This window comes from Cardiocondyla obscurior, linkage group LG11, assembly GCF_019399895.1.
Source record: "Cardiocondyla obscurior isolate alpha-2009 linkage group LG11, Cobs3.1, whole genome shotgun sequence".
Classification (NCBI taxonomy): domain Eukaryota; kingdom Metazoa; phylum Arthropoda; class Insecta; order Hymenoptera; family Formicidae; genus Cardiocondyla; species Cardiocondyla obscurior.
In genome coordinates this window covers 4,989,883-5,014,208 of record NC_091874.1, presented here as the reverse complement: position 1 = coordinate 5,014,208, position 24,326 = coordinate 4,989,883, and the positions used below count along the sequence as shown (strand labels likewise).

General features: G+C 38.0%; 1 protein-coding gene and 1 long non-coding RNA gene across 3 annotated transcripts in view; one reads left to right on the top strand and one right to left on the bottom strand.

Moving 5' to 3' along the window:
* Window positions 1-24,326, bottom strand: part of LOC139106626 (uncharacterized) — a 110,969-nt gene that overhangs the window by 26,278 nt on the left and 60,365 nt on the right. The gene's annotated exons all lie outside the window — the stretch shown is intronic.
* The window catches only part of LOC139106620 (furin-like protease 1), a 162,097-nt gene that overhangs the window by 79,393 nt on the left and 58,378 nt on the right, over window positions 1-24,326 (top strand). The window lies entirely within an intron of this gene.

Genomic DNA, 24,326 nt, shown 5'->3' with positions numbered 1-24,326 from the left:
TGCGCCATCTCCGATCTGCGCGCAATCAACTCCATATTTTTCTAATAAAATATTTATACACAATCCGACAACTAATATCGCTCGCAGCGATTAAACTCTTCGCGCGAGTACCGAGAATTTATAATATCGTACTTGAGAATATTAATTTTCGTCAGGGAATATTTCGCTCTATTACTTCCTCTCTCGTCCAGCCGACCTATACGAGATTCAGGCTTAAGCGAGCGATTCATCATTCCGGTATTCCCGTGCTCCTTCGACCCGTGATTTATCGTTCCGCAAAACGCGCGGTGTGCACGCTGTTACGAAGTTCTGAATTATTGTTGCTGTGTCGGCGCATCGGGATACATCGTGCCTTTTCTGAGATGCACTTGCGAGGAAAAACTTGCGCATCTGCACAGCAAACGACATTTAGGAGAAATTTTTTTTTTTTTGTTTATCTATTTTCGTTTACACGCATTACGTACATTTCCGACGTAGCAAAAGCAAAAATAAACATTAATTTTTAATACATTTATTAATTTAGAGACTCGCTCGTGCATCAATTGTATTATTAAAGCATTATTATTGATATATTTTTTTTTTAAAGGCGCATGTAGTTAAGCATTTGCAGGTACCGATCATCTTGATTGTGATTTATCATGCAAAGCACACGTTTACACGGTGCGAACGTGTGTAAGCTGTGACAATTATCCTCCGCAGCGAAGCATTAAATACTCGTGAATTACTTCGCGCGTTAACAGTTTATTTAAAATTATCTCGATCGTCGCGATTGGATTGGACCTGCGCTTACATCAATATAAAACAAAGTGAAAGGGGGGAAAAAAGGGAGAGAAAAATAGAGAAGCAAATAATATGACATATCTACTGAATATTTCTTCGCGTGTTTTCAAATGTTGAGAAGGACGCGTTTAATGAATGCTAATTCGCGTCGCCGATTTCTCGCTGTACCATGATAATTTTCGCGCTTTGTTTCAGCGGTTCACCGAACCGTTCGTTAATCCTGCGACTTAATTAATAATCTCATCGTAACTCGTCGTGGCATTCGCGTTTCCTCCATCATTTGTTATCGTTTTATCGTCGCGCGGAATTATATCGCGCTCAAGTCGTCACCCTGGCAAAAAAAAAAAATGGAAAATTGCCCCGCGTCATTTAAAATTCCGTGCATCGTGAAAAATTACACGTCATTTCGAAAATATATAGGCAAGCAATTAAGCGGAAAGCTATTAATAATTGTTATTAAAGCTTGTATGAAGTAAGCATCCATTGACTTCGCATTACGATAATTGCTTTATACAATAATGCACTCGCGCACGAGCATTGCATTGCGTGACATTATTATTATAATTATAGAAGCGGTCTAACGCCGGGCATAAATTTTCTTTTAATAATGTCGCTAGGTGGTTCAAAACGCCAGTTATATTTATAATGCAAATAACGCGCACGGATTAACGTGGGCAGGCTCTAGCTGCGTCCAGATCCGCGATCTAACAATTTTCGAGACGACGATAACTCCCGGTTAAGTTTTACTGACCCTCTGCACCTCGGTTAATTAATTATTCCATTGTTTGGCCTCATCTTCCGTACGACGGCGTCTGCCACCTCGTGCCGTTAAATAATGAATGCAACTGTGAGCGTCGTTTTATACAATCGATTTGAGGCAACGTCCTATCGAGTGGTTAATTAAGCATTTTGACTTGTCGCGCAATTAAGCGGACCCAACTTAAACAACGCGGCTTAATTTGGCTTTGTATGAATTATGCACCGTCGAGGTTGCCGCGAAGTTTCCAATTTTAAGGATGGCGCACACGACGGCGATATATTTTATCGAAAAACTTATTTTGGCACGTAAATTTGAATTACATTAATAATTTATATTTCAAGCAACTCTCTTTGCCTCTTCTCATTTTCAACTTGAAATTAATAGCCTTGGTAAATGGCATGTACACGATTTTTTTTTCTTTTTTTAATTTTATCATCTTTAACAAATTGAAAACTCAGAAACGTGTACATTAATTTTTTTCATTACCTCGATGCTTGAATTGTTGTTACTGCCCATCGAAAGCAAAGTCAGAGATCGATCGCGCGGTCGCGTGGCTTCAATGGAATTTACTGGGTGCAGCATGATAACAACTCGCGATTACTTTGCTCTTCGTTTCTTTTATATCTGCATAAATGATTCTCAAGGTGCCACGCCGCCGTAACACCACATGGCGCCTGTTTGAATCCATTATATTGAAATATCAACCGAGTTTAGATTCCATTACCTGTGACACAAGCGAAACGTGCATACTACGCTACGGAAAAACACAAGCAGTCGTCTTCTGTAACGTGTAACCAATTGCGCGTACCGTGGAAGAGGCAAAGAGAATTCAACCGCAAGCGTGTATTTATCGTTTAATTAAATCTCCCGGCTTAAATTAGTTTCGTATCGCTTCATCTGTGTCCGGAAGTTGCATCGGAGACAAATTACGAACAAGAAAGAAGCAGTTTTTAGTCGGACTTTCTAGATTCTTTTCTTATTTACAAGTTATTTCTTACATTTGTTATTTTCTTTTTGATTTACATATTTAATAATATTTTATATAAAATTCTATTATGTATAATTTATGTAATATTTATTCATCAAGCGGATAGAACATTCGAATTAAATATCGTATGAAAGCTATCTAATTAATATTTTTTTTTTAATTCTGTCACTCGTCGATAAATCGATAATAAGCGTAATGTTATTTATTAATACTGTGAATAATATCATAAGCATACAATTATATATCTATTTAATCGATGCAATATTCTAGAGCATGCAAACTGCTCTAACTTGTGGTCTAATGACCAATCATCCAATCGATTATTGGCTAAACTGTTATTTGTTTATCGAAATAACAGAATAATTAACTAATAAAGTTTACCATTAATTAACGTTGCAACATTACTTAATTAAAAACTTTAATTATGAAGTTAGAATAAAATACGTTTCGATATATTCGCATAATATAAATTTTGCGGAATAAAGCTTCGAAATAAAATGTGTAGCACTGTAAAATAAATATATTCAACGCACGAGATGTGATCGTATCGTATTTAAAAAATGGTTACGAAATTGAACACGTTTTTCAAGATGCTCCCCGGACCTTTTTCTCTCCCTAAGGATGCGTCTCGACATGAAAAAATGGAGTGTAATAGCTAGAAGGGTCGGATCACGAAGGGAAGCAAGGTTCACGTGATGCTGCCCGATCAAGTCGCCCTTCTAAGAAAGGGAAGAAGCGGATGGGTCAAAAAAAATTCGAGTACGGTTCAGACACTAGCATTCACCTACAGTTTCTCAGCCTCAAGCTTCGGTCAATGTTTTCCTGGCCCGGCGAATAAATATTTACCGTTCAAATTGTAAATAATCCTGTGCAGTTCGATACATTATGTAGATATTTTTTAATATTAAAAGTAGTTTCGAATTTTATATACGATCTTCTTTGTTTCTGTTACCTATTCTATTTATTATTTTATCACTAACAGCCGTATCCACGACTTTTTCTTTAGTATTAAAATTATTATACGTATCATAAAACTAATGGCCCGAGAATTAAAATTGATTAATAACGACCGGTATGCATTTACGAGATAATTAATACAGCATAAAATGCACAGATGCATGCATTTCCAATAGGATTTTAGTACATTTATATACATATGCATATAAAATTATTTTATTATATTTAAATATAAATAGTAATATATTTTGCATAACTATCTCAATTTGATTGTCATCATGTTCTTTCAAGCAATAAAATCAATCAGCTGAGTAATTCTACACTTTATATAGCAACATTGGTTTAATCAATTTTTATATAATTAATTCATTTATAATAATTAAATTTCCTAACGTTGAAATAAATGTTTACGAGTATTGCGTACGCGGCCGTAAGAAAATATCGAAAATAGCCATCGTATATGAGCTTTTCTACAGAGATATCCAACATGCTCGCCACGAACATCTGTAACGTCTCGAAGTTGGGGATGTTGCTCCCCCGTAAAATCGTTATAGAGAATTCTTCGTGTCTATGTGTGCTACCGCCGATCGATATTCGCATCTCGCGCGGAACGACGCCTACATCTCTTGCCTTAAAGCGCACGTGCACTTATAAAAAAAAAAATTATTTCTTCTCTTTCTCGAAGTACCAGTCTAATTCTACAGAACCGAAATTGCTACGAGAATAATACGAATAAGAAAAATGGCAAATACGTAAAGAAATTAATCTTTTGATATAACGATAATATTATTTCTATCTAAAATAATATAATTTAATTATAATGCCGTTCAATTATTTTGCTGATTTTTCGCGCGTTTATTTTTTACTGTAAATGCATAGTTCTCGCGCGGATATCATCTTCATACCGATTTAATTCAACACAATATTGCCGCAATAATGCGCTGGACATTGATATTCGCAGCATTTTGATATTAGAGCGCACCCCGAGGTTCTGCCTGTTTGCGCAAACATAATATAACGCGAAAGGGAGAACGTACCCTCGATGGAAACGAATCTCCATGCGTGGTGTTTGCACGTGGTCGGAATTGTATTAATTAAATTCATTTCGATTCGATATATATATACATATATCATGTCGGTGTAAATTGAGGTTCGTCATACGCGTTTACTCTGAAAACGGCGTGAATCTTGCTTCGTAAAGTCACTCAATAATTAGTAATTAGTACTAATCATAAAGTAATTAAAAAAAAAAGCACTAATAACACATTTTCCAAAAATGTGAACTGATCATAATAAACGCCAAGATATTTCAAAAATATTTTAACTAAAAATATTTTATATTATATATATATATATATATAACGTAGACATTGCGTGCTGTATATTTCCAGTATGCACAAGTGTTTGAGCAGTATATTATTGTAATTCCGTTACGTAACGCTAAAATAACTTTTAAGTCGCTTGTCTTATCGCATAAAACGCTTTTAAACTTGTAGTTAAAAGATATAGGCAACTGACGCCGTTCTTTGTTTTTCGATCGATATGCCACGTTGCTTAAGCACAACGTCGTCCAAGTAGCAAGGTTGTGAAGCGGCATGGGATGTCCTTGCTAAAGTATAACCTAAGTCTCGGCTAAAGGCCGCTTTCGTACCCGGTTATTTAAGATTACTCTTAGGGGCCTGGCCCCACAATTTATGAAACTCGTAATGGGCTCCCCTAGGCGTTACCTTCTGCCGACGTATAATGATTACACGGGTGTCTGTGACGGCGAAATAGGAACTCGGAGTTACATTTAACGATTTCCCCCGCGCTGTTAAATCCAACTGACGCGGCCTAACTTGTAAGATGAGCCACGACGCGCGCGATTCAGATTGCTCGGTATAAAATGTTCCTATCTAAAAAAAAACAAATTGGTGTTCAAGACCAATCATGAATTCTGCTTCAGACAGAAATCGGGCGACCTGCTTCTTTAGAATGATTAAGACCGAACTCGCAAAGAATTCCCTACCTCGCCGGTACGAATCTTTCCTTTTCTCTGTCAGCTGCTGTATTTCCCGCACAATGGAAGACACGTTTCGGACGAAGAGACGAGTCTTCCAGCTCTTATCGCGCGCGCTTGACGCATTGCCGAGACATTACCACCTTATTGCTCCACAATTCGCGAAAGTCTTTGTTTCGTTTGTGAATTACCGTCAATATCAAGATTGTGCCTCTCGGCGTTTGTTATCATTCCGGGAGAAAAAAAAAAAAGAGCGGGAGGTATGCATCATAAATGTATCGAAACGAACAAAAGACCTGAAATATTCCGAACGAAATTCGTATCATCGGCGGGACTGCGAAACGAACGATTCTTTTATTCTTCGACGCCTGACTTCCATTAATTTTTCCCCCGGGGGTGCCAAATTAGATCGCCATTAGGCTTTGACAGAGATAATCGATATACGTATGCGTACGTCATATGCATCGCTTAGTATCAGCGTGCAGCAATTTATGGTTACAACCATCCGGCTGACCAAACCGAAATTTCGCCGCAATGTTCCACAAATTTACGAGTTACTAGCGTTCCGCGTTTATAGAAGCAGCTTTTCGAAATAAATTAGTGACTCGAATGAGATTGTTTTTACTTTAATTATGTTCCCTTTTGAAGACACATTTTAAATGAGAAAAATTTACATTTTATTAAACAGAAGTTCGCATTTTCGTCAAGACAACAAAATAATGTGTTTGCAACGACGAAAAAATTACACGCAATTATTTCAGTTCAATTTCACGTTCCGAGTTAAATGACAGAAAAATCCTTTTGTGCGCGATGCAAGACCCGTGTGCATTTCGATAGTACTCGCTTTGACGTATATTTGACATGTCGAATTTCATGGAAACGTTTTACGTGTCTCGGGGAAAAGGGCCGCGAGCGAAGTAGTCACCCATTCGGATTATTTTTTTTCTTTTTTTTACCGAATGCTATTTAAGAATCACGATCGATTTGGTTTTTCGGCGACGCTCGTCGGCATCGACCGACGTTGCAGCTTTATTGCGCAATAATTCGCGGACGGAAGGGGTTGCTTTTGCTCTTAGCGGGAAAATGTCGAGAGCGTTGCTCCACATCCCCTTATCCCCCCCCCTAAAATCCGTCCTCGCGGAGAAGCACAATGCAGTCTTGGCTCAATTCATTAATGGTCGCATACATCGTCCGAGCGAAGAGACGTACGAGGCAACCCCCGTAAAGTCGTCGGGAGTAGTAAAGTGTCGCCGTTGGCCAGCCTCAGGGACGCCATTATCTCTCTTTCTCCTACCGTAATCCCCTGTCGCGCTTTTAAACGTGTGGCGCAGTTTTGCCGTTTTCTCCATCGTTTGTCTTGTCCCTTATTCTTTTTCGGTGAGATTGCAAACCCGCACGCGTAAATATACGATGCATACTAAGGTAATATATTTATTAAGCGAGCAACGTGCGAGCCGATTTTTGTTACGCGAGAGGCAATATAATTATCCGTATAATAACGGGCATTACGTAAACCTGAATTGTGGAATAATAATGGCATATAATGGCATATTAGTGAATATGTATTCCGCCCGAAGACCAAGCCAATGGGCTCGTAAAAAGACACTGTTTACAAAAATATTGCCTTTAGCTAGCCATAATAGCGCCGTTTTCTATAACGCTTCTTTTTATGTACCTCTCTCTTCTCTTCCTAAACGACATGACTATGCTTTTTTTTTCTTTTCGCAAAAAAAAAAAAAAAAAAAAATATGAGAAAACTATTTTTTAATAAAATGTAAGATTTAACAATATTTCAAAGTTTAATCTCTTTTATTTTTATCGAAAAACTTTCTTTTGTTAATCTACTTAAGAATGAATCTACTTGAGAATTTAAAAAGACTTATGTTGTAATTCGTGACATGTCTTATAAGTTGAAAAGCAACAATACCAGAGGGCTCTAAAAATTTATGTGTTCGAGATCGAGTATGGCCGAAGCGAAAGGATTAAAACGAATTCGTAGAACATGCCAATGTTCTTTCATGGTATAAGACGTTGCTCCGTTGGGGTATAGGGAAAGGAAAAGCTCGAAGACGGTCCATTCAAGGCGGGCGGTACGTGTCATTAATACTGAGAAGCTCGAAAAATCTCGTATCGGCGGATCTGGCCGGCGGACGGGTGCACACTTCGTGCAGTGAATTTCACGACTAAGAGTGTCGGGAAGCGACGCGTTTAGCGCGAAACTTAATTTGCGAGAACCTGGAACTCCCCAGCGAGATACCTTTTAATTCTCTTTACCTTTCTACTCCGAGCTTTGTCGGAGCGCGCCGGTTTACGCGGAAACTGCGATAAGAGTGGCAATAAAAACTGAAAAAAAAGCGTCTTTAATTTTACTGTAGAACACACGCCTATTGCTATAAATGTCTTGTGCATGTAATTATTATTTGCACGCGAGAATATCGCTTGAGAATTTACAATTATCTATTAGATTCTAACCGGCGTTATTATACTTCTTTCGTGAATGCTAATTAATTCTTTTTAAGTAGAATTCTCGGTAAAAAAAGGAAAAAAAAGGAAAAAAAAAAACGAGCGCGGTAAAAATGCTATTTGCACTCTTATGAAACTTCGGCCGAGAGGATTCTCGCGGAATCTCGGGATTACGTCGAAGTTCTCACTGTCAAGTTTTCCGCCGAAGCGAGCGCGACTTCAACTTCCGATATAACCCCGTGACAGTCTGTAAGAGCGGTAGAGAATCAAGTTTGATGCGCATCTAGTTTTGCATCTGCGGGAGATATCTTCGTGCGCGAAATGCAAATCGTGACGGCGAACTGGAAATAGGTATGCCTTCCACGTGAAAATGCGGGCGCGCGGGATAGATAGATACCTCGGTAAGTTCTGTTACGAGACAGCCGACTTGTACTGTTACAGAAGTCGCTGTCGTGATCACGTGCCAAACGGGATCATGTACAACACATCGCCGATAACAAGAGCGCATCGGGGTAGGAAAAGGGGTAAAGATACACACGCCCGGATTTATGTGCTTCTATAGAGATAAAGTTTGGAATTGTATTTCTTAGATGCTGCGTGCATCATCTCGCAAATTAACCAGCTACCTTCAATACGAAATAAAGCCTACGAACGTGAGCTCAAACTAGACTTGAGGAAATAGCAGAAATAAATTTAATACGTCTAAATACGCGAGGTGTAAATTTTGTGTTAATTACAATTTTCGTTTCTACGGAAGATGTACGTTTCTACGTGAAACGTTTAAGGGCTCAGTTGTCACCTACGATGTTGTAAAGCATTTAATCGAAGTCCAACAGGTTATCTCGAATAGAGATTCTCAGCAATTACGAACCGATACTCGCAACTCCTACACGTAATTGTGTCTGACACTTGATACACTCGCGCTACTTACTACCGAAGTTTCGACGGCAAGAGCGTTGCTCAATGTACCGTGTTTCTGTCATATACAAACAGGTTAATGTATACGGTAATTAAAATAAACATCTGTCGATAATTATTTCAGTATTTGACATTTATAAATAAATTTTGTCTAAGACTCGATTTACTTAGTATTAATTTCTGTGTGTATAGAAAGGCAATCGTCCTGCATCACGTTAAAGTTTATTTTATAAAATCGTGAGTACCTAAAAATTTTAGTTATTTAATACTACGGCTGTTAGCTGTCGAAACAATCGACATATCAATCATTGCAAATGCCGATTTTAACAATTCTATTTTTATGAAAACGACCAAAACTCGATTGATAAAACTTTGATAACTAGTAACTTGGCACCTATATTAAATATTACTACAAAAAAAAATAAAAAAAAAGTTTAAGCAAAGTATAATGTAAAAAATTTAACATTAATTTATGCAAGTTTTATAATTTTTTATCGACGCCATTAATCAAACATTTTTACAAATTATATTGAAAGAATCAATCCCCGTTAAATTCCACAAACATTTATTTTACTACGCTAATGCATCAAAGTTTTTAGTATTACTTATTGCCACCGCATTATACCGATATCGATCGCTTTTATGCAGGACGCTCATTAAATATCAGACTTTAGCGGCAAAATCATCTTCCTGATCTAATTCGGAACGGACTCTTTCTTCGCCGAGCGCTTATCGAGCGCTCGTTACGACGATAATGCGATATTAAAAACCAGATCTTATGAGACACCTTGTACACGAGAAGCCTCCAATGCGCTCATAATGTGGCCGATATTACGGAGCTTCGCGTAGCAAAACTAACGAGCTATCGCGGCAATTTGCCTACATTATTAAAAACGAAATTGCATGATGTCGCGAGAACCGCGGGAATAATTATATTTTTACGCTCAGATATCCCCTTGATACCCTCTCGAGACGAATTGTAGTGAAAACCGTCGAATTAATTAAATACCTTCGAATTCGGTACTCCACATTTTAAGAGGATTACGTATGTCTTCGAGTTTACGTTGTCGATCGTGCACTTCGTAAGAACAAACAAGCGGTGACAAAATATGACGTACTGCCACGGACAAGGTGCAGCGAAACTCGGATGAAAAATTGCTCGTCGTCATCATAAATCATAAGATGTCAAAGCTTAACTTGTTATGGAAACGCAGATCAGATGCCCTGCTCAGTATTTTCACGACCGACTAAAATTATTAAACACGGATAAGAACTGCAACGATGTCAACATTAAATCCAGCGGATATATGTATATATACGTGGTTTAATAAGTTAAGAAGCATTTACTATTCCGTCTGCTCTCGTGGCGTATAATCTTCGTGCTAATCGGAAAATATGACCGCGAGTACGAGTAAAAAGACATTAAAGAAGTGAAAATCAGTTACATTCTCAACGTTATTTCATAAAACGTCGGCAAAAAGATATGATTCGCGAGAGAAGAATTTTTTTACTAACAGAAGTCATCTTTTTTTTTTAAAAATAGATTGGAATTAAATATGCTAACATCTGGTTGTATTAACGAGCTTTGAGACGCTATTAACTTGATAAAAGGGTCTCGTAATAAAATGGGAAAAGTTGTGGCTGTGATAAAGTTCTGAGCTATCAAAGTAAAGTTCTTCTCCAAGAACTTTCTGAAAACGTGGATGATCTTACAAATTAGCGCACCGCCACGAAGGTTATTTTTAATGAGTTTAGAAAAATCTTTGACCTTTCATTTACGCCTGCTTTGTAATTTGTTTCAATTTAATATTTAACTTTCGTATTTTAAACGGAGAAAAAAAACTTTCAAATTAAAATTACATCGGTGACAATTAAATATAACGCTACCTCAAATAAAACTCTAATTTTCTATTAGGAAATGTATTAACTTATTTATGTAACGAGTTACATAAAATGTCGCGCATGAATATTTATGCTTAAAAATGTGATATTTTGTACGGTAAACTTTGCGCATACATGAAACGTACCGATATTTTAGTTGTGATATTATATTCACAAAAGTCAAACAAGAGCTAAAAATATATTGTCAAAAACATTTAAAGTGTTTTTTATTAAAACATTTTACGAAAAACAGTTCTATGTTAAAGGAACAGCTTATTTTCGCCCGAACAACTACAACTTGAAGGGATTTTTAGGGAGACCTGTCTTCTATCGTAAAGATTATTTCTGCTTTCATAATTCTGATATAAATGGCAATAACTAATTTGTGTTTTAGAGACTGAAAAAGAATTTGGAACCATTAAAACATTTACTAAAGCAAAAACAAATCAAAGGATATAATAAAATGTTACATGAGCTCTTGAGGGTAGATTGTCTGAGTGGCGTATCACTTGAAACGGCAATTTTAACGAAAGTCGAGATTATCCAAGGAGCAGGAAACGTGATAGAAAGTTCTACAATTAAGAGTTATAATTAAAGAGCCGAGTTTGTAACTCCCGCGCGCAGAAATCAACTGCTCGAAATATTTGGAGAGGTGCTTCATATCTCGCAGCCGTTTACTTTAATTGCCGTGACATTTACGCGTTATAAATTCGAATTGAACTGTATCGAGTAATTATCGGTAGATTGATTATCGGTTTAACTACAATAGTTAAAAGCTGTAAACGTTTTCTCGTCGAGGAAACACTTGCATTGTAACAAATAAGTCGTTTGAAACAATAAATTACATTTCGCATACGCGAGAGTATCAAAAAAACAATGGAATTCGCAAAGTTGTAAAAATATTAAATAAAAACAGGATTAAAAAATTGGAAGTTACAGTCGATTGTTAAACCGGTATGTGTTTTTATTAAAGAAAAAATTTCAAAATTATGATACCTTTAGTTTTTATCTTTTAAATTTATTTCGCGAAACAACAGAACCATTTCACTTTTGTCACGTAAATGAGAAAGTACGTATGCGTGCCCGGTCCAAAATTGTACGAGCGACCCCCCCAGTTTCTCGGGCTTCTTTGTTCCGTTTGATGAAATTAACGAAAAGGCCGAGCAAGGAAGCAGAAGGCAGAAAGGTCGAAAGGGCACCCTTCGTATTTTTATTACCGTCGGACCCGCATTAACGCACCCCTGTTAGCATTACGAGTTGCGGAACCGCACCCCAACGTTCGTCCCCATGCGAATTTGTACTGTGACGTAGTATAACGAATGGTATAAGAATAATGGATGTGCGCGCCAAATGAAAGGTACTCGGCAAAAGGTGAAGCATTTGTTTCATTCATGACAATCGCGACCGGCGCGTGTGTAGACCCCTCGTTGAAATGTTGCAACTAATTTTCGTTCAATTTAACAGTAGCATAATGTAATACATCGTAATAACGTGTAATCCGGATGTAATGCGGAATTTGACAATGTCGGTTAATTACGAGCCAATTGTTTCTTTTTTCTTTTTTTTTCGTAGCGCGGCAAACAATTAACTTAATTCGTAAATATTGCATTTTTCATTTTGCATCTGGAAAACGCGGTGTGAAATTAAAATAAATCGATATATTTATAACATTACTGAATTACATATTGGGTGCGATTTTCCACGATGTGCGAAGTGCACTATTCATGTACCGTGTGTCGTTCGAACTAAATTAAATTATCGATCGCAACTAAGGTATTAATTGCGCGTTACACGTTGACTATGGCGGGCAAAACTTAAAGATAAATAATTAGCAACTCGGAGAAACCAATATGGATCGCGGTTTTAACAGATGAGGACAGTTTGACGCGATCTCTTGCGGATAATGCGGCCTCTGCGGTGCGTCGCTTGCGTTGCAGCAGCAAAATTCCAACGTGGCGTTATTACTTTCGGGTACGCGGGGTAATATAGCGCCGTGACTGCGCACGAAATGGGAGTCCCGTGTCAAAGTTTGTTTGAGTTGGAATCTCATGAAATTTCGTGGACCAAAATTAACGGATCCTGGCGGTATCATTTCGTACGAGGGCCAGTCTACAATTTCGCCGACGGAAACTTCCGCGTGGCGCTTTTTGATGCTACCGTAAACACGATAAATTTATTTATTATATTAAACCCTCCGTTCTGATAAATATGGTACTTAAAGTTTTCATCTAAGTTCTTTACAAACAATTATATTTTTCGCGCTTTGAACAAACTTAATTCAACATGAATGTGCCGCTGTTATTGTAATGAATTAAAAATTATTTTTGCGGCAATAGAAATGGTTCTGTTTTTTAATCTTCATCGCCGTGTTTGTAATTAATTTTGCCTTTAATAAAATCGATAATCATCTACTGAAATTCTATGCTTTTCGTGTAACAAACAGGTTGCTCTATTCAACAAATAAACTAACAATCTAATTATCTCGGTTCAATTGAATCAACGAACCAGATCCGCTCCGGCAATTGACGACGGTATAGACATTTCCAGTCCACCGAGAGATATCTATTGTTACGTTTGTTTCAAATTCAAGGTTCAATAGTTTTACTTTAAAAAGTTCACGCGTATATATATAATATATATATTTTTTTAAATGATAATCATCCGGATAAAGATTACATTACACACGCCTATAAATGCCTGGACAATGTGACTAAATGCAAAGATTGGTTTGATTTGTCTATGCATGCGCATCGTCGTTATGGAAATGAATCACGACTAATCACGACCATTGCCAATGGTTACGACGTCGACGACTGTTAATCAGTCAAACGCGAGCGCGAGCAACTTGCGTGGGACGCTAATGAGAACGTAATAACTTGCAGGCGAATGCCGAAATTATCTATTCCATAAATTGTCACACGGGCTCCCACCATATTGCCGCTGATTACTTAACGTGAACGTAACCGCGTAACTGTTCGCCATCGTTTCGAAATTAGTCTATCCGAGTCACGATCATATTAATATTTTTAATCAATGCTAGCTTATTCTAATTCACGTGCGAGGCAAGTTTATTCAAATTCTATTGCGTTTGAAGCAAAATATTATAAATTAAATCACAAACAAGTTTGCTATTTTTAAAAAGTATATGAATATCACATTTTTAAATTAAATATTTATATAATTTTATGTAATACGTAATTACATAATAGCATTTTACTTTTCTCAAGAATACTTAATTAAAGCTCATTGCAGAGTAAATACGCGTTAATAAAAATTTCTTAACAGCATGAAAATATTTCATATTAAACGTTACAATGAAAAATAACAGGGAATACGAAAAACGAGAGTTATTTTTTATCACATTTCGCACATTCATTGGGCAAATAGGTGAATAAATAGAATATTGTGAAATATGCGAAATATTCCAGCATCCTCTTTCGAAGCGCGACACCGAATAAAACCGGCAAGAGTCTCTTTGTTCCCATAAATATTCAAAGCAGGATAATATTTGCTCGAGCACGTTTAATGTAAAGTGCAAGTAAACACGCAACTTTCGTAAAACAATATTCATCGCGAGCCGTCAGAGCCGTTATTGCTGCGAGGGGCGCGGATCCCTTTTTTTAGAGTAGTGTAAAAATGAAAGGGGGCGAACGAAATAAAGATGTCAACGCATTTGAAGATGCATTTTAAGAAGACGTTTATCTTACGGATCGAAGTGCAGAGTGCTCCGGCTTTTACAGTCATTAAGAAGTCCTTGTTGAATATTTAATGAGTATACATTACTCGGCATCGCATCACCCCACCGGACTTTAAGTGATGCGACAGCAAACGCATGGCGAAAATTTTAAAATTAAAATGCAGAAAACATATTGATGCGTTTAGAATTAAAAAAATTAATTTTGTTAAATTAATATAAAATAATATTGCGGTCTTAATTTTTTTCAATTTAATTAAATTCTAACAAAGCAGCTATACATATAGTGTCTGTTAAACTAATCGAATTCTATCTTTCTTTATGTTGCAGGTGAGTCTCAAAGTTTATTAGTCATGTGAAGAACACTCGCTGCAATTGACCCCGGTCCCCAGGAAATAAATAAGATAAAAACGCGAGCATGGTCTCTGACAGGCAAGTTTGGCTCTTACGGTGCAAGTGTTCAACTTACGTAGCTAAAGTTCAAAGACAAAACTTTCGTAACGCTCGAATCTCCAGCGAAAAAACACGACTATCAAAGAAGCGAAATAGTTTATTTAATTACAGGGTTCTTATGCAGTTGACACTGTTCTAATATTTAACGAGCATCATACTGTTTATTAGAGAATTAAAAGAAATATTCTTAAAAAATGATAATAAAAAATCATTATATTACTTATTACTTAAAAGTTATGGACATAAATAATTTTCTATATTCTTACAAGGAAAGCTTGGGGCTCTTCCACTCGGAAATGAATTTTAACATGAGAACATATTTCTGCTTTAGTTAAAATGGGCTTTGTGTAATGCTACCGGTTCAGCGTACGTGTTCAAAATTATTATGAATTACCATCCGAAAATGTAAACCATACCGCGTAACCGCTTATCAGAAATACGTGCGTCGTATTTGAACTCTGCTCCGTGCATGTTGAAAACTTTAAAAAGCACGATTATTGACATAGAACATTTGCCACGAGAGATATTGATGCAATTTTTACATTATGCTAAAATTTTCCTTTCTGTATAAAAAATTGTTTACGGAACTCTTCATGAAGGATTATCGTTGCGAGGGTATTGCTAAATGGAGCGAATAAAAGAAGATACGACAGTGAAAAAGCTAGAGCGATCTAGAAAGTCGAAGTTATCAGAAGCGCACTTTCGCATCCGATCGTTTTACATAAAGTTTCCGTTCTCGGTCCGAAGTAGATATTGCACGATGCACATTTGCACAACGCCATTTGTGAAATTGCATTATAAGACAGCCTTGCCATATGGTGGCGTTCGAAATAAATAGCAGTAGCTGATAATACCATAATCATTTTCGTAGTTAAAATAAAAGAGGATAATTATTTTCGATCTTAGAAATTTTTGCATCGTATTTCGTAAAGTAAGTTAAAAAATTAATATGTACTTTCGTAATATACTTAAAAAAAAATAGAGAAAAAGAGAGAGAGAGAGAGAGAGATTATTACACCTGAGCAATTACCATTTTCAAAGTACGAGTTAATTATCTACCTACGTTGGACTAAAACGAAAATAAATGCCTATTGGCGAATGAGCAATATATGCGAGGTGATTGCCACTCTCTCGCGCGCACATTCTCATCCTCGTAAATCCTAGGCCGATTTTACGGCCGCGCGTTTACGGTGTTCGGTGAACAAAGAGCCGACGGTGACGACGACAACGTCGACGTACGTTCATGGCGGTAACGGCACCGCGCTTTGCGCGGCTCCATAAAGCATTGTCAGCAGCAAGATCCCGGGGTCTTGACTAAAGTGAATATGTCGCTGACAAGGACGTACGGTCGCGTTATAGTCGGAGAAGGCGACGGGAACCGAGCATCCGCATGCTAGTCACGATCCGCGTAGTTCTCTCGATTTTTCATCGCGGGCTACACTTGAATTATTGTTGCTTTCTCGGTGCATCTACGTCGGTCTGTTTACCCCGCGCTATGCGGACGCAAATTAAAAGCCCGGTAATTAATTAAGATTAGCTCGTGGAAATATCGAGTGACCTGAGAGACGAGACGTAACGCCGGGACTCTTTCACGTGCCGCTAAACAAAAGCTCGTTTTGCAGTCTTCCGCGAGTTCGATCGCGCTTTTGATTCCTCTCACCTATCTCATATTCATAATCTATGAATCTAGCTACGTGTGTGCCGTTACGCGGGACGAGCGCCGAGTCCTTTCTAAATTTTCGATGAGCTGTATCCTAGCGCCGCACGGTTTCGGAGGGATTTGGATGCTGTACACGCGGCTGCATTTTTCATGCATCCCGGCTGCATGCAGGTGCGTCGCGGCGCTTGACAAGTGGTTTTTGCGCGCTGTCTGTCACGAGAAAGTGTCCGGGACGATGTCATCCCGGGAGAAAGGGTGACACTTTAGAATAGAACGACCGCCACGCGGTAAAGGGAGACGTATGCCCTCGCGTCTCGTCTCGCACGTAACGAGGCCCGTGTCAAACACCCTCCCGCCCTCCCCCCACCCCTTTTTCTCAATTCTGTCCACGTCAAAGCGGCCGATGAACCTTGTCGCTCGCATAGAACCCGACGAAACTTTATTCAAATTACCGTTCCGCCGTAAGACTTTAATATAAACAATTTAAAAATTACAGACAGCCTCTTTATCTTCGATATGTATCTCCTTTACTCGGGCGTATTTTACTGTTTCTGCGCGTTATGTTTTACGTACATTTACCACTTTGGTGTGTAAATCGCTTACAATAGGCATTATTAAAGTGTACATAAATATTAAACGCTCATTACGACACTAATGCGAAAATTATAATTATGATAATATTATGCAGAGAATATCTACTATCCGTTAAAGCGAAAGGATTAAAGGACTAATCCTGTAGTATGCCAGCATGACTAATATCCGCGAATTCGTCTCGCGTCGGCGCAATTATCACATCGATAATCTGGATAATTGCATATCAATAATCTAGACTATTGCATGTCCCGGCAAACGCGTGTCCCGTTTTAATGGGGTTAACGATTGTTTTAACGCTAGCACGGCGGCGTGCATTGTTCAAGCCGGGGCTATCATCTACAAAATCGCTTACCTAGCGCGCGCTAAATTCAGTTTTACTCGCCGTTCGAGTACACAGTTATGTAGTTGATTCGCTCGACATATTTCCAAAGAGGGGGAGGAGAAAAAAAAACCTAACTCGAAAAATGGGGGGAACTAACCAATCGATTTGTTAGCGTTCGCGCGAGCGGAAACTCCGTTTCGTTCAATCGGTGCTGCATTCCGTGCCGAATCCGAAATAGAACGCCGACAAGGATGAAATCTGATTCTACGTGAACATTTTTGAGGATCGAGGGCAAGTGACGCGCAACGAATGCCTAGACAATCCCGTTCTGGAAGATTTAAGATCGATTCGGAGCGTAGTCCATCTCTCGTTAATAGGACACAGCGCGCCGACTGACTCTTGGGACGCTCTGTATATTTAACTTTAAGTTCCGATCTGGCGCGTGTAACTGCTATGAATCTAGAATTTGCAATTTAAATGCGTGTATTCCGTTGCATCTCGCGCTACCGTTCACCGTAAATCACACATAATTATTTAGTGTCGTAACTGTAGCTGCAAGTTACCGTTTTGTTTATCAAATTAATTTAATAGACAAAAAAAAGTTTTAATGTAACTACTGCGGCGCATTACGGTATACTATTACATTCTAATTATCGAAGTAATTGAGCTACTTCGGTAGCATAATTTATGTTCTATGTAGGATCATAAATTATATTTGCAGCTGACGGAACGATTAAATTGATTTCAACGTTGTGAAGTTTGATTGATAACGTTTATTTTCGGCATATCTCACAAAATTAATTTTTTTTTATATATAAAAAAAATAGTTTACTTCTCCAAGCTGATATTAATTAAATTTAATTTCTCTGTAGTAAAAGTAACACCAAATGCAAATTTTGGCTGTCTTGAAAAATATATCCAGATAACGTAGATTACGGAAAACGATTCCCCTGAACGCAATTAAAATCGTCAACTACTGCCGCGTTCGCAGAAGCAAAATTTATTCCTCGATAATGGCATTATTCCTAATCAATAAAGCATTGTAAACTCGTATTTTGAAATCTTTCGATGGCTTATCCGTTTTCGATAAATACGCACGAATGATTGTCTATAGGGGCTTTTTCATCCTCCAATTATTGCTCTCGGATGCGTGTAAAATTAAACACCCACTTCCGCGGCGGAATTTATCGGTCCGCGATAAATAATGAGCACGCCTAATGCCCGTAACAAATGTACACCCGTTAAATCAGCTTCTAGGATTAAATGGAAAATCGGTCGATGTAACTCGCGGGTATCGTTCTAGTCCGTGGCCCAATATATGAGGTAAAACGAAACAATCGATTATTTTAATATTGCACGGCGATACACGGTGCGAGTAGTCCCGTTGCGATTCGAAACAATTGTATTATACCTGGGTCTACAAACGTATACACTTGTGAGTTAGCGAATGAGCGTGATAATGGCGCACGAGTGAACGGGAAACAAAAAGATGAGAATAGAATGTGCAAGAATGTAAGAAAAGTACTCTCGAGGAATAAAAGTTTCGATGCAACGTAAAATTGCGTGTTAAATAAGACATTACATTACACGTTAAATAAAAAAAAGGAAAAGTACGGAGAAAAAAGAATGAGAGAATATTTTCTTAGTTAAGATTTAACGGCTGAAATTATTCAATGCTTGAGAAGTAGAAGAAAAGATTAATGGGAACATGGTATTATCTTGACAATTATTTTCGTTTCATTTCATTAAAACGGAGAGCGAGAAACGTTAAGTAAAAATCTGAACTGGCTTCGCTGGGATTAGCTTGATGACCGTAAGAGATAACCTTTGATTCGTCAGTGTCATTTAGCAATTAATCTGATTTAACCGCGGCGACGCAATTCTCACTGGCTATCTCAAATCACGAAAATTAGTTAGAAAAGAAAGAGAAATGATTGCTTGAACGGATAAGCCGCGAATAATTACATTAAAAACAACTGTTCTTAAGAGCTCTTTAAGTTTGCTTTATTCGTCTTCTAATTTAATCGACAAACAGGTTCCGAATGCTGACTCTTATTAAACTCTGCATTGTGAAAAAAACGAAAACGCTCGGCAGTTCTCAAAGCGCTTTTTAATTACGAACGTTTATCAAATTATAAAAACAAAAGTTTTGAAGTTAGGTTTAAAGGAATAATGATATTTTTCACTTTTATTTCGGATCCAGCGATAAAAAATATTTTTACCGTAAACAATGCGCGGACAATTTTTTTTTTAATCTACGGCATCTTTGATCGCGAATGCATAGATGCGCCAGTAAGTGTCGTAATCGATTTTAAATCGATGTCAAGCGTCATACTTGGACTTAACGACGCAATGTCTTTCCCATGCAGATATGATTATACAATACGATTTGCGTAAAACGCTGTACAGGATTTTTCATCGCTCGCGGCACATAGTTTATAGATCCGAGTAATCCACTTAGGTGGAACACTTAGGTCAGCACTTAGAATAATTTTCCGGCAGGTATGGGGTAAGTGCGAGGATAAGATGCGCTGCTTAATGCTTTTCTTGCACGATCGTGTCGTTAGGAATTAGCTTACCGACAAAATAATCTTTTCATGGAAGCTCGTTTACGTAATCGAGAATGAACCGTTATTAAGATCGGGTATTGCTCCGAATTTATATATATTACATTTAAATCGCGCGATTTTTTTTTTGTATTATTATTTTATACGCGTTTTTGCTTTTTAATCAAAAAAATTAAAGGTTACACTTTATTCGGATAATTTTCGCAAAAATTTATGAATTGATGTGACTCACCGTTCTGAAGAATCAGCGGAGTTGAAGATACTGCCGGTGGCTGTAACATAAAATTAAAAAAATTATTGTAGAGATTAATTTTTTAATTCAGTAAGTAAAAATAAAGTTATATATTAATAATATAATTAACAAATTTATCTAAAAAAAAAAAATTATAACTCACCTAACAGTTGCTCCGCCGGGGCAGGATACCCTTCCTGGGCCTGCTCCTCCTCTCAGTTGCGACGTCGTGACGAGTCATCCTTCCACGCACTTTCACTTCTCACTGAACTTTATTGAACTGTAACAAATAAATAAATAAATTATATTGTAGATATTTATTAAATTTAATTAAAATTAATAATAAAAAAGTTATCAAAAAAAAAACTAAACTAATTAACTCTAAAAAAAACTGATGCTTACCCTGAGGTTGCTTTACAGGTGTAGAATACCCTTCTTGGGCTTCCTCCTTTCAGGACGTTTATGAGTTGTCGGGCTGATCTGCCTTCGCCGGATGTACGTCGATCCTCTTTTGCATCTCCAAAAACTGAAACAAAAAATAATTAACTCGTTAGCTTTACAGAATATTAAGCCACTTATCGCGACGAGATCGTATGCGTATACATTAACAATCGTGAAGACCGAATCGCAGTAAATATTCAGTTCGAAGTATTCATCAGTGCGTAATACCTTTAACTCACCTTGCACGTGTTGATAGCGGGCGGCCGGTCACACATTCCTCCGCTTGCACGTGCACACCGCCCGCCGCACGAACTACGTTGTACGTATGAGTAAACGCTGGAGACAGAGTGGAGAGGGAATGAGCCGCCGCCGCCGCTAACACGCAGCGTTAGCTCTCCCTGCGCTCCCCACTCTCCCTACTCTCCCAGTGCTCCCCACTCTCCCTGCTCTGCCCGCGCTCCCCGCGCCCACACCGCTGAGTCCCGAACCTACATGAAGCGTACGAAAATTGGGCCAGCTAACCGGTCGGCAGAATATTCCAGGATTATGTATATGTACACCCCACGAACTGTGTACATACGTATTTGCGTAGCCGACGCCTGCTCTTGCATCCTAGAAAGTAATAATATGTTATCTTAGAGAATGCTTATACCTCTTACTGTTTCACAAACGTATGGCTATTGAATAAGTTTTGATTCGCGTCAATCAAGTTCCCTTACGTCTGAGTTTAGACAGTACTAAGCGATGAATATATTTCGACCCAGAAACACGAATTTTAAGTACGCATATATAAGGATTTAACTTACCGTTACGGGAAAAAGAGATGATTTTAAGTACTCTCCACGTACAGAGATATGATGGGAGAGGAACAATCAGGCTGGATTACGTCTTCTAGCTTAACGATTCTGCGGGATGCTTCCAATTCAGACGGAGCGTCTCCTTCGTGCGTGTGATCTGCTCGAACGCGGGAGAAAGAGAGAACATGGTTTCCCCTCGCCGCGCTCCCTGCGCCGCCCGCGCGGCCGACTTTTGCACTTGCTAATTATAATAAAATAATATATTATCGCAAGGCATTTTTAGGCCTCTCATTATCTCGCGAACGTACGACTAACGGATTTGTCACGATTTGCGTCATACAAGCAAGCTCTCTCGAGTTCTGACTGTACCGACAATTAATTTTCGGCCCGGAGACGCGACTCTACTGCACGCATATATGAGGATTTAACTTACGTTACAGGAAAAGAAGCTGGTTTTTGGTACTCTCCACGTACAGAGGTATGATGAGAGAGGATCAATCAGGCTGGATTACGTCTTCTAGCTTAACAATGCTGCGGGATGCTTCCGATACAGACGGAGCGTCTCCTTCGTGCGTGTGAACTGCTCGAGCGCGGGAGAAAGAAAGAGAGAAAACATGGCTTCCCCTCGCCGCGCTCCCTGCGCCGCCCGCGCGGCCGACTCTTGCACTCGCTAATTATGATATAATAATATATTATCACAAGGCATTTTTAGGCCTCTCACTGTTTCACGAACGTACGGCTAACGAATTTATCGCGATTCGCGTCAATCAAGTCTCTCTCGAGCTCTGACTGTACTCGACGACAATTAATTTTCTGCCCAAAGACGCGAATTTAATGCACGTACATATATATGAGGGGGGTCTAAATTACGTTACAAGAAAAAGAGACGATTACAGATGCTGTCCTCGTGTGCAGAATTGGTAGGAGAAGATGAATCACGTTGAATTATGTCCTTGAGTCCTCCACTTCCGCGGGATTCCTTGGATATAATATAAGCGTCTCCGTTACGTGTCGATAGTTCGAACACCGAGGCAGAAGTAATAATTTGACAGCAGTAATGCTGTCGCGAGTCGCGACGCCAGTATGTAGTAATACGTTAGTACTCCACCAGAGTCCGCTCGTGTTACCCGCACGGTCCGCGGCAAGTTCATACTACCAAAATTCAATTTAGCATGTTATAAAAGAAATTACGCGCTGAATAATAATTTTATCAAATATTAATTTAAATGAATAGATTACGGTATTCGTCGATTAGATCAATCGTTTATATTTTACGCAATCTGTGTAGAAAAACGGGTATATCTAATGTTTAAATTAATATATAAATTACATTTAGAGAAACAGTGTTTAAATTGCAAAGTATGTAAGATACATACGTTTGTACTTTATCGCTAATGTTATTAAATGCGAAACAATTTTCTTAACGTAGAAAAAGCAAAAATAATTGATGTGCACTTTATTATGTTTAGTATTATAAAATATTTCTAAAATTATTTTTTTTTTAATTAAAGAAAATTTAATCATTGTCTGTAACAGAATATTGTATTAATTGGGAAACCTTTTAAGCCTAACGTTAATTAATTTTGCAATAAATACGCAATGAGAAAAAATTACCTCTCAAATATAATGAAATATTAAAATTAAATTATGTGTGGGTATATTATACTTGGTTCTATGGTCTCATTAATTCGGTCTACAATATTACAAAATTAACGTAATATATCTAAGATCATAACGAATCATTGTATGTACATACGAGTCACGGCCAATCGTTTGTTGAGCGGCGGAAAAATGCATGAAGATTTGCCAAGTAGAAACCATTATTTTTCAGCTGATGCTAAGAAACCTGCGCACTTCGATATTATTGCTGTCACTCAACAGATAAAAAATCGTTCTAGCTATTTTTCAAGCGTCAGCTATGACTTCATTGCTTTCAACGTTGAATGACGAAAATTATGATCTTAATTAACTATTTACAATATCATACTTCAATCTTGGTAAAGAATAAATTAGACATTAATAATGGACAGCTAAAAAAAATGTTTTAATTTAGTTTGCGAAAACTGAAAAGAATAACATCCAGAAAATAAACCACTTTTAATTTTTAAATTATCTTAATTATTACTCCCTGTTTCCACGCAATAATGTTTGATTTTTTACGTGTAATATAAAATACTTATTCCTGTATGTTTTGTCATTTATATCCTTTGATTGACAATGTCGTGTATGCGTGATTTTCGGAAATTGAATGCCGGAAGTCAGACTTGGTGTCCTACCGGAAATGTCGTCTTGCCCCGGTGTCCGGTCCGCGACCGGAATCAAGCTCTGAATGTTAGCTCTTCCTGCGCGAATTTATCATCCTGAATCCCTGAAGACCCGAAGGGTTTCTCGGCGTTTCCTTTCGGCTCTCGATAATACGAGTCGCCGTGTAGTCTCGAGCGAATAAGATTCAGTTAGCTTGCACTATCCGATTTTATAATTCATTTATTCATAAATAATTATTTGTGCAAATTATGACGTTAATTGTGGATAATAAAATGAGAAAAAATCCACTAGAAAATATATCTGCTACATGTGAGCATTTCTCCTATTAAAGGAAGAGAGCATCTTGGAAAGCAACATTATGGCAACGACATAAAAAAAAAAAAAAAGAGTATGCACTACGAGTGCGTTTCGGATAACGCAACATTACTCGTTGCATTGAAAGTCGGATATCCGTGGATAAACTCTAAGGCGAGCAGTTTCGATTTCTTCCGTGTAAGCTCTGTCGGGTTTCGTCTCTTTTTCGATCGATGTCGATGGAAAACCTCCGAAAAGTGT